The sequence below is a fragment of the Macrotis lagotis genome, chromosome 1 (genome assembly GCF_037893015.1).
Source record: "Macrotis lagotis isolate mMagLag1 chromosome 1, bilby.v1.9.chrom.fasta, whole genome shotgun sequence".
In the NCBI taxonomy this organism is placed as follows: Eukaryota; Metazoa; Chordata; class Mammalia; order Peramelemorphia; family Peramelidae; genus Macrotis; species Macrotis lagotis.
The window spans coordinates 336,096,012-336,107,860 of NC_133658.1; the positions used below are offsets into that span (position 1 = coordinate 336,096,012).

Below are 11,849 nucleotides of genomic sequence, written 5' to 3' on the forward strand. Positions count from 1 at the left end.
CAGAGAGAATGGAGGATATTTCTATTACTTCTGAAATCACCAAACCATGCCACTGAACAGGAAGTAGAGAAAGGAATTGGTAACAGAGAAAGGAAATCAGGGGATAGAATGAAATTTAAACAGTCAAAAAGTAATACATCTCCCAATACAATATAGCCTAGTCCTGACTTTTCTGATATATTATGCCTTCCAAGTGTCATGTGGGTAACTTTCCTCAACTCAGCTGTAGCCATCAAAGGGAGAAAATGTGACTTAATAGAAATGTGCCCAGTATGCAAAAAAATAATTTGTGTGTGTGTTTGTGTGTGTGTGTGTGTGTATGTGTGTGTGTGTGTGTGTGTGTGTGTGTGTTGGGGTAGAAGAGAAACATAATCATAATACAAGTCTTTGTTTTTTACATCTCCCGGCCAACTGATGTTCCTTTAATGGGAAGGTAGAACCACAAGGTCTGCTATACCAGCAGCCATGTTGGAAGTGCTGGCTTATATCCAAATATAGCTCTTTTCTGGGAGGAAAGTTTGTCCAATAACTCCACGAAACACTTTTGCCCCTTCATTTAGTAGGCAAGAAACCCTTGGAGTTGTGCAAAGGATGGGGAAGTCTGGGGTAAGGGTGAAGGTGAGGAGGACACTACAGAGCTAGTTAAGGATAATGTTCTTTACTGGGAGATGTCCTATATAGCTCTAATTTAGTCTTCTCTGCTTGAGGGTGTATATTCCTGGAAAACATAGTTCTATAGTAAAAATCATGTTTTTTCCAATTAACATTACAAAATTGGGTTTTTTTTTGGGGAAAAGGAACTAGGAGGGAAAGAAAATTTTTGCCCAAAGCACAATAAAATTATAACCAATAAACCAGATATCTAGTCCTAACTCTGAACTGATCAGTCTTGTACATATAACTTCACAAAAGGGAAAGCGTTCTAGATTTGTCATAAGAGGACCTGGGTTCAGGCCCCAACTCTGCCACTCTGTCACCCAGTCCAAGTATGTCACTCAGTCTCTTTTGAGCTCAATTTCTTCCTTTCTAAAATGAGCATGGAGCTATATCAGGGATTCCAAAATATTTTTGCCATGTACCCCTTTGAAAATTTGGTAAAATTTAGGGGCCCATTTGTTTGGAGAGGCAGTGAGAGAAATCTACTACTGCAGAATATGGGATCAATGGCCTCAGAAAAGCACTACAGTGAGAATCTGCAGTGGGAATTGGGGAAGCTAGCCTGCACTTCCAGTGCACAGCCCACAAGTGGTAAAGGGGACAGGGGAGATTGCAGAAATCTCTCTGCTCTCCCTGGGCAGGACTCTGCTGTTTGTTCACACTCAGATTGAGTTTGCAGTTTGGGCTTCCATACAAAGAGAGCTGAGTAGGGACACTTCTTACAGCTCCAGAGCAGAGGGGAGGGCCAGCGGTAATCTACATAACAAAGCACAGGCAAGAGAGCATAAGACCTGGGAGTAATAAAGGTCCAAGTGGACTGTCCCAAAAAACCCAAAGTGCAGTAAATGAGTCTTAGGCTGCGAAAATGAGCAAACAAAAGAAAAAGAAGAATCTGACCATAGAAAATTACTTTAGTCCCATGGAAGATTCAGAAGATGACAAATTCTGTATCCAAAGCCTCTAAGAGAAATAGAAAATGAGCTCAGGCTATGAATGAGATCAAAAAAGACTTTGAAAAGCAATTAAGGGAGGTGGAGGAAAAATTGGGATGATAGATGAGAGTGATTCAGATAAATCATGAAAACCAAATCAGCAGCTTGGTGAAAGAAATAAAAAAAAAATCCAAATTGGAAATGAGGAGAAGAATGCTTTTAAAAAGTAGGATTGACCAACTGGAAAATGAGAGAAGAAAGATCTCTGAAGAAAATAACTCCTTCAAATGCAGAATAGAACTCAGAAGTGGGGAAAAATCAGGAAGAAATAAAACTCTTCCAAAAAAGTCAAAATTCGGAAGAAAATGTGAATTATCTCATTGGAAAACAACAGACCTCGAAAACAGATCCAGAAGCAATAATTTAAAAATTATTGGGCTGCCTGAAAGTTACAACCAGGAAAAGAGCCAAGACTTCATTTTTCAAAAAATATTACAGAGAAATTGCCCTGAGATTCTAGAAAAAGAGGGTAAAATAGAAATTGAGGGAATTCACTTATCACCTCTCGAAAGAGGTCCCCCCCGAAAAATTTCCAGGAATATTATAGCCAAATTCCCAAACTCCCAAGTCAAAGAGAAAATACTAAAATCTGCCAGAAATAAACAATTCAACTACTGTGGCTCTATAGTCAGGATTACACATATGATCTTACAGCATCTACCTTAAGGGGTTGTAGGGACTGGAATATGATATTCCTGAAGGCAAAAGATCTTGGTTTACAAGCAAGAATCAACTACCCAGCATGAATGAACATCCTCTTTCAGGTGAAAAGATGGACTTTCAATGAAACAGGGGATTTTTAGACTTTCCTGCTGAAACAATCAGATCTGAACAGAAAGGCTGATCTTCAGTTACAGGACTCCAGTTAACCATAGAGGGGACGGATGAGAACTATGAGGTCTTAATGATGTTGAACTGTCTGTATGGCTGCATGGGAAAAAGATACTGATAACTCAAATGAACTTTCTCTTTTATCAGAGCTGTTAGAAGGTGCATATATAGACTGGAAGGACTGGAATATAGTAAAATGATGGAGTCAATGGGTAATAAAGGAAATTACAGGGAGGAAGAGAAAGGAGAGGAATAAGGGGCTAAAATATGTCACATAAGAGTCAAGGAAAAAGCCTTTTTTAATGGAGTGGAACAGGGGAAGGCAAGGGTGAATGAGTGAGCCTTCATTCTCATCAGAAATGGCTAAGACAGGAAATAATGTACACACTTAATAGGATAGAGAAATCTATATTAGCCTAGAAAAAATGAGAAGAAAGGGATGGGATAAAGGTGAAGGGAAGAGGGAATAGGTGATACAAGAGTGGGAAGATTGTGGGAGACAGTACTCAGATACAATTAACTTTTGGACTGGGACAGGATGAAAGGAGCGAGAGAATAGAATAAATGAGAGTGGGGAGGAATAGAGTGGAGGGAAAGACAGTTAATAGCAACTATGGGAAAAAGCAGCTTCTCTGGTGATCTTATTATGAAGAAGCCAACTAACACCAGAGACAGAGCCATTGGAATCTGAACATAGACTGAAGTACATTTTTTTCTCTCTTACTATTCTTGAGATTTCTCATCTTCTTGGGGGAGGAGGGGGGTTTATGTTTACTCATATAACAAGATTATTGTTATAATATAAAATAAATAAACCAAAAACAAAGAAAAAAGTTGTCTTGTGTACTAAATTTTGCTAGCTCTAATATTTTATTTTTTCCTTAAGGCTGTTTTTTTCCTCTCAACACATTCAATTTTGGGCAATTCGTATTATGGAAACAATGTAAGGATTATCAGATTGCCTTCAATGGGGGGATACAGGGGAAGGGAGAGAGGCTGAAAGAAAAAGTGAAAAACTCAAAACCTTACCAAAAACTATAGGTAGAAACTGCTATTGTATATAATTGTAAAACATAAAATATTTATTTTATTTTTAATAAATAAATAAACATGTTGATATGTATTGAAGGAAAGAGAAGACATTGTAGCACACATAAGAAAAGAATTTAAGTTCAGGAAGAAACAAACAAATGAGCAGAGGATTTTATGGAATTCTAAGATGAGAGAACAATGATCCTTTTAAAAAATTCATCTTTAGATAAAAGTTCCTTATTCTGTTGACTCTGAATGTTCAAAAACATATTTTAATTGCTATATTTCAAAATAATTAATTTTAATCTTTTGCATTAAAGAATATTTTTCTGAAAAGTTGTCCAGTCATTTCAATGGATTGCCAAATGGGTCCAGGATACACAAAAAACTAAGACTCCCTGATTTTAGTAAATAACAAAAATAATGATAATGAGGTAACTTTCTCAAGCACAATCTATTGGTATGTGTGTATGGGTTGGGGTGGGGAGGGGTTGGTGACAACATATAAGGTAAATGAGAGCTATGATAATATCATGTACTGATACCACTCTGGTCATTTTGAAGATCTAACAAGTACACAAGAATGTTGATTAACTAGTAATGCTTCAGTGAAGATGGTGCTGATAAGTAAAGTAGGCAAACTTCATGATTGCATCACACAGGTTGAAGACATTAATCACTTATCTGATAGTACCATGATCTGTAAGTCATTTTTTTTTAAATAGAAGTATGTCACCAACTATAGGCAGGGTTTCTACTGCCTTTTGTCAACAATGCTCTCAACTTTGTGTCAAACAATATTTGCTTATAAATGCAGAGCAAAAACAACAACAAAAAAAATCTTTGTGCCTAAACCTAGATTAAATGAAATAAGAAATGAAAATGAACCAAACTTGAATTCTCAACAAACAAAAGTAGGAGGATAATTCTTTACTTATTACTAAGTATAAAACTGTACCTATTAATGAAAAAAGATAACAAAAATGTTACCCAAGTCTGAAACGATTTTGGAAAAGAGATGTGTCCTTGAACTGAAATTTTGAAAATGAATGCTTTAAAAAAAATTTCTCATGAATCCAACTAGTAGCTCAATTATAACAAAATGGAATAATTGAAGGTGACTAGGACAGTATTTGCTTTAATCAAATAGATTCTCCCTCACCAGTTAACAAAGTATAAAAGCATTTTAAGACTTACACATGGCACTGTATGTGACAAGCATTACCATGATAAGAAGCAAAGGAATAATTACGGAACTTTCAAGAAATACTCTTAGGGACAAATGTAAAACACCAGCTTGGTAGAATGACTTCAGAAAATCATTAAAGCTATATATAAAGGTATTCAAAGATTATATCAATATCCACACAATTCATAAAATAGAAAATTTGAACATCATATAGCCCAATTAAAGACAAAAGTAAAAGAAACATTTTGAAATATACTTGAAAAGTCAAAGCAAAACAGAAATTCTATATTCTTTTGATGATTAATTAAATACAAAAGTTGAATTTTAGGTTGACAAAGAATCAATGAATTGAAAAGAACCAAATAATCAATTCAGCATTGCCTGAACTCACAGTGATGCTGGGAAGACTGAGGCTGATAGATATTTTGAGATCAGATAAACTATGCTGGTAGTGTGTCCTCACTAAGTCTGTTCTCATTATAGTGAAGCTCATAGCAGGAGGAGAAGCAGCACTAGATTATATAAAGAAGGGAGAATTGACCCGGATCAGAAAAGATGCAGATGCAAACAAAAACACTACAACCGAGGTTAAAAGGAATGTAGTAAGTTGGGAAACAATTTTTACAACTACTTTTTATGACAAAGGACTAATTTTTAAAATATATAGAGAGAGCTTAGTCATATTTGCACAAAAATAAGTCATTCCTCAATTGATAAATGGTCAAAATTATAAATAGACAGTAGACAGTTGCAGCAAGGTTTCACAGTCAGGAGGACCTGAGTTCAAATCCAGCTTCAGATATTTAATAATTACCTAGCTGTGGGTACATATTCATACATACATACATATACATATATGTATATATGTATATGTACATACATATGTGTATATATATATATATATATATATATATATATATATATATAGGTAGACAGTCAATTTTCAGGCAAAGAAATCAAATCTATCTATAGTCACATGCAAAATTGCTCTAAATCATTATTTATTAGAGAAATGAAAATTAAAACATCTCTGAGGTACCAGCTCACAACTCTAAGACTGGCCAATATGACTAGAAAGGAAAACGATCAATGTTGGAAGGGATGTAGGAAAATTGACACACTAATACACTGTGCAAACTTGTAAATTGATCCAACTTTTTGGAGAGCAATTTGAAATTTTCCCATAAGTAATAAAAATATGTATACCCTTTAATCCAGCAATACCACTAATGTATCTGTATCCTGAAGAGATCAAGAGAAAAACAGGACAATCCCACATATAGAAAAATATACATAGAAGCTCTTTCTGTAGTAGGGATAAAATTGGAAATTGAGGGAATATCCATTAATTGAGGAATGGCTAAACAAATTGTAGTATATATGAGTAATGGAACACTACTTTTTTATAAGAAATCATGAGGGATGGCAGTTCAGAAAAAAAGAATTGATACTGAGTGAAATAAACAAAAGAACATTATATACACTATCAGCAACATGGGATGATGATCCACCATGATGGACTCGTTCATTTCAGCAGTATACTAATCACAGAAAATTTTAAAAAGACTTTAGTTGGAAAATATGATCCATATCCAGAAAAGTATCTGTAAAGTTTAAAGGAAAACCAAAGGTTTTTAAAGTTGTCTTATGTATTAATATCATTTGTCTTCTTGATTTTTTTCTTTCTTCCATTTGGATCTCATAGTTCTCTCACACAATGCTCAATATTGGTGTATGTTTAGCATAGTTATGAATGTAAAATTTATATTAGATTGCTTTCTGTCAGGAGGAGGGGGAGGGAAGTGAAGGAGGGAAAAATTGTAAAATTCAAAATCATGCAAAAAAAAAGATTGGTTAAAAAGTACCATTGCATGTAGTTGGAAACACAAATAAATAAAATATTTTTTAAAAATCAGTTAAGTCAATGCTGTCATGTTAAGCATTAGTAGGATGGGGCTTATTGGTAGTTTTTTAACTTTTAACCTGAAAATAATAGGGAGATCCAGTAGATAAAAAATCAAATAATTTATAAAGAGGTTTCAGAAATGAAGAGATCATGATGTTAAGCAAATCAGCAAAGAATAGAGATGTAGAAAAATTCTGATGAGCTATATCATTACAAGAAGTTCAATCCAAAACAGAAGTTGGATTGATGCCAAAATTTCATGTGTGTGAACCATGTGAAGGAAAAAAGAATTTTAAAGGGAAGTTACTGAAACTTTTATGTCTCTACAAAACTGGAGAGATTTATAGAAATCATTTACAATTATTGGCTCAAATTATTCAAAGTATCGATGAATAAGTTACTTGCCAAATATCACACACACATACATACACACACAGTTTGATAGAGATGTCTGTGTGTATGTGCATCCCCAATAATTCAGAATCAAGAATAATTCTGATAATGTGGCATTTTAATGAAATCTGTTTAAGTCCATCATAATTCACTGTGTTCTTTCCCAAAGAGGATCAAGTATAGTTTCCATATTAAATAAGCAGTTGAAAAAATTATCTTATCAAATGATGTATGACATATGAATTATATACATATATATTTGTATATTCCTTATGTTTTCATTTCTTCAAGTACTGTGCAGAATCTCAGTATTACGTTGTAGGATCCTAAAGGGAAAAAAAAATCAGATCTTTAGTTAAACATCTTGATTACAAATCAGAATATCAAATCTGGCTTGAAACCCTAGCTTTGTAAAACTGGGAGATCTGTTAAATTTTCACTAAAACAGAGCAAAAACAATAACAAAAAGCCCACAAGACAATATGATTTCATTGTGTAGTGGTATGGATATGTTTGTTAATAGACAGACTTATTATTAGGATCCACTGAAAAACAAACCAAATATTTTAGTTTTGTGGAATCTTTCTCCAATGATATGGAAATATTATTTGGGCCAAACATATTTAAAGATTTTAATATATATCAAAGAAAGGTAGAAAGAACATATTTGAAGCTTGGATTTAGAAGTCACATTAGAACAATAGAGGAAGTTGAAACTTGAAAACATATTGCTTTGCTCTAAGCAAGACAGAGCAAACCAAAACAATAAGAATAGCATTCAAGATTCAAAGCTGAATAGGAAGATTATTTTAAAGCAATAAACCTCTGCACAATAACAATCTTTGCATATTCTTTTAGCTTTTGAAAAGGAACACTCAAAATATGGGTAGTAAAATTTTGAACAAATTACTAGTGGAATCATTCATTTTGATTTTGCTTTCTTTTTAGATAACATGGTCATATATATGCTGTAATGAAATGATGGTAATCATTATCCTGAACAGATAATACCAGTATAAATTAGTGTCTAGTTAGTTCATTTTTAATTGAATGCTTGGTTTTTGTTCCATTCTTTGTTTTCTTTAGGAATGCTTTAATTTTTTTATCAAAATGTATATTACACCAAAGAAATATGTGAAAGTTATAGCTTTTAATGTTAAAGACATTGCAAGAACTGTTGGTAAAAAAAAAAAAGCCAAGGTTTTCATTTGTGCTTAATATTCACTATAAAAGAAGATCAATCACCAGAATGTTCAAAGGAAAATGACAAGAACACCAAACTATTGCTATAAAATAACATTTAATCTATGGGCAGGGGGTGGGGGGAAGACATTCACAGGGATCTAGCATCTAGGGAAAAGTGTTACTGATTCCTCTATATAATGTAATAGTCTACTTAAAGTTGAAAGAAGAGTGAAAAGATCAGTAAAAGAGGGGAAAATAACACTGCTCTTTATTATTCTCAAGAAAAAATACTGGTCATGGACAAGATGATAAAAGAATGGAAAAGTGAAGATTAAAAAATTTAATTTTTCATTGAAAATTACAGGAATTCTATTGTCAGAAGAAGTTAAGGTAGGCAGAGGTCTCTTCATGAAACTGTCAAAAATCTGCTCTCCACTAAATGGATTGAAGAATATTTTACTTCCATTTTGCCTACAAATCTTGTCTTCACTGAAGGCATTATGAACTCTGATAAATATATTGACATATTGAAAAGCAAATTGCTCCAGAATTTCAGAAATTTTCAAATGGAAATTGAAGACAGTAACAAACTTGCCCTATTGTCACATGTCATGATAAGAAAGATTCTGAGTTTGTTGTTATTGTTGCTTTTTATACTTGTTTTTCAAATAATGGAATTAACTATATATCAATGATTTAGGAATTCACTGGCTTTAAACTTTACTGAAAAACCTATGAATTATAATCAAGCCTAAATCATAAGAAATGGACTATCCTTCAAACTACCTAATTGGGATAGTTTCATGTTGAAGAATTAAAGATGTGTAGATATTTTATAAATGTAATGAAAAAATCATTTAAAATGAATAATTAAAATTTTCAGATTATATAATGAAGTTTTTTGATGCATAAAAATTCTTTAGTGATGATTTTCTATTAAAAATTTAATAATTGTACTTTAAGTAATTTAAACAGAATTTAATACTAAAGAAAATATTTTGAATAAAATATGGGGTAAAGGCCACGGCTCACTTGAGCTCTCCCCCCCAAGTTCCTATAAATTCTTTTAAATAATGACTCTAAACAAATTCTAGAGAAACAGAATCCACAAAAAGAATGAAATGAAACAACTCTGCTTTCCAAGACAATTTGGAAGTTCAGGAAAGGTTTGTTACATCAGGGTGATAGAGCATTTCAGTTCATCTCAGGTTATGTCAGCAGAACCATTGACCCAGCAAACCAGGAGCAGGCCTTGGGATACATTGATTCTGCAGGTGGAAGCAGTTACTTCCAGAGCCCTCAGGCCACAGATTGTAAGGGTGTTGAACAATTTGTCAGGAGATTGCAGGGGCTTCTTTACTAGCACTAAAGTATGGCTCTGTTGCTTTGACTCTACTCAGATCTGGGTGACAATCCTGGGCAACAGGCCCAGGGCAAAGAGGAACAGCAGCACAGCAGAGCTTGTGGCCAGTTGAATAGGAACCCTCCACATAGTTTAGGGAAGAAAAGAGTGTATTCGGGCGCTTGTTAGATTTTAGCAACTTGGAGGAACTGAGAGTTCCAAAAATATCTCTGAAAACAGATATTAAAAAAACCCTGAAGCTTGGGACAGTGTACTCTCAACTCTGGAAGCAGAGCTCCACTTAACAAAATTCAAAGTCAAGAAACAGGATGGGAAAATGAGAAAACAGAAAAAAATTCTGATGATCTAAATTTACTGTGGTGACAAGGCCAAAACATATACTCCAAAGAAAAGTTAAAAGCCCTAAACACAACACTTTGAGGATTAATATGAAGTGATCTCAGGGGTTGGAAGAGGTCAAAAAAGATTCTGAAAATCAAGAAAAGAGAGGTAGCAGAAAAGTTGGGAGTAGAAATGAGGGTGATGGGTCAGAGCGGACATCTTGTGGCTGTATCGTGCGTGAGCCCCCGTGGGGCCGGGGAGGCACCAGCTGCCGCGCGGGGAGGAGGCCGAGGCCGCAGCTTCAGGGAGGCCCCGGCCCCTCTGCGCCTGTGTCCGGCGGAGCCGGTGAGAGAAGAGCGATCCCCTCCTCGCTGCCCACCGAGAGCTCCGTCGGACGGGAAGAAGCACGCACCATGCCGCTGAAACGGATCAACAAGGAACTTAGCGATTTGGCCCATGACTCTCCGGCACAGTGTTCTGCAGGTCCAGTTGGGGATGACATGTTTCATTGGCAAGCCACAATGATGGGACCTAATGACAGCCCATATCAAGGCGGTGTATTCTTTTTGACAATTCATTTCCCTACCGACTACCCCTTCAAACCACCTAAGGTTGCATTTACAACAAGAATTTATCATCCAAACATTAACAGTAATGGCAACATTTGTCTCGATATTCTAAGATCACAGTGATCTCCTGCTTTAACTATTTCTAAAGTTCTTTTATCCATTTGTTCACTGCTATGTGATCCAAACCCAGATGACCCCTTAGTGCCAGAGATTGCACGGATCTATAAAACAGACAGAGGCAAGTACAACAGAATATCTCGAGAATGGACTCAGAAGTATGCCATGTGATGCTACCTTAAAGTCAGAATAACCTGCATTATAGCTGGAATAAACTTTAAATTACTGTTCCTTTATTGATTTTCTTATCCAGCTGCTCCCCTATCAGACCTCATCTTTTTTTAATTTTATTTTTTGTTTACCTCCCTCCATTCATGCACATGCTCGTCTGAGAAGACAGTTCTTCCAGCTTTGGACAATAACTGCTTTTAGAAACTGTAGTTACAAGAGAACAATTGCCCAAGATTCAAAATTTTTTTTAAAAAATGGAGCATGTGTATTATGTGGCCAATGTCTTCACTCTAACTTGGTTATGAGACTAAAACTATTCCTCACTGCTCTAACAGATGCTTGAAGATACCATCTGAGGGGGAGGGAGATGGATGCTCAATTGCCATATCAAAGGAAGCAGCATTACTGTAGTAGCATCCATCTTGTTTAAGCCTTCCATTGTTAGAGATTTGAGGTTTCATGATATACTTTATGCTCATAACTGATATGGTTGGAGAATTGGTACTGAATTTATAGCATCAGCAGAATAGAAAACGTGATGTATTTTATGCATGTCAATAAAGGAATGACCTGTTCTTGTTCTACAGAGAATGGAAATTGGAAGTCAAACACCCCAAAATAGGGTCTTGAACTTTTTTGTAATTTTCATTTAAATTTTGTTAGGAGGCTCTTGGAGCTATTAGTTAATTTATCTTCCAATACACTGTTTAATATAGCACTGAATAAATGATGCAAGTTGTCCATGGATGAGTGATCAACTAATAGCTCTGCTAGTAATTGATTTATTTTTCTTCAATAAAGTTGCATAAACCAGTGGGGGAAAAAAAGAAATGAGGGTGATACAAGAAAACCATGGAAAATAAATCATTGAAAATAAACCAGTTTGGTAAAAGCAACACAAGAATTAAGGGAAAAATAACACCTTAAAAACAGATTAGACCACATGTGAAAGAGGTATAAAAAAGGTACAAAAGGCAATGAGGAGAAGAATGATTTTTTTACATTTGGTCAAAGGAAAAAAAATAGAGTAAAATAATTAACCAAAGGAAAAAACATTTCCTTAAAAAGTAAAATTGATTAAAAGGAAAAATAGTAAAATTGGACAAATTTTAAAAAAGCAAAG

At 34.7% G+C, this 11,849-nt stretch overlaps 1 pseudogene; it reads left to right on the forward strand.

Moving 5' to 3' along the window:
• Window positions 1-10,282: 10,282 nt before the first annotated feature.
• On the forward strand, window positions 10,283-10,785 carry LOC141517537 (ubiquitin-conjugating enzyme E2 D3 pseudogene; annotated as a pseudogene).
• The last annotated feature ends 1,064 nt before the right edge of the window (window positions 10,786-11,849 follow it).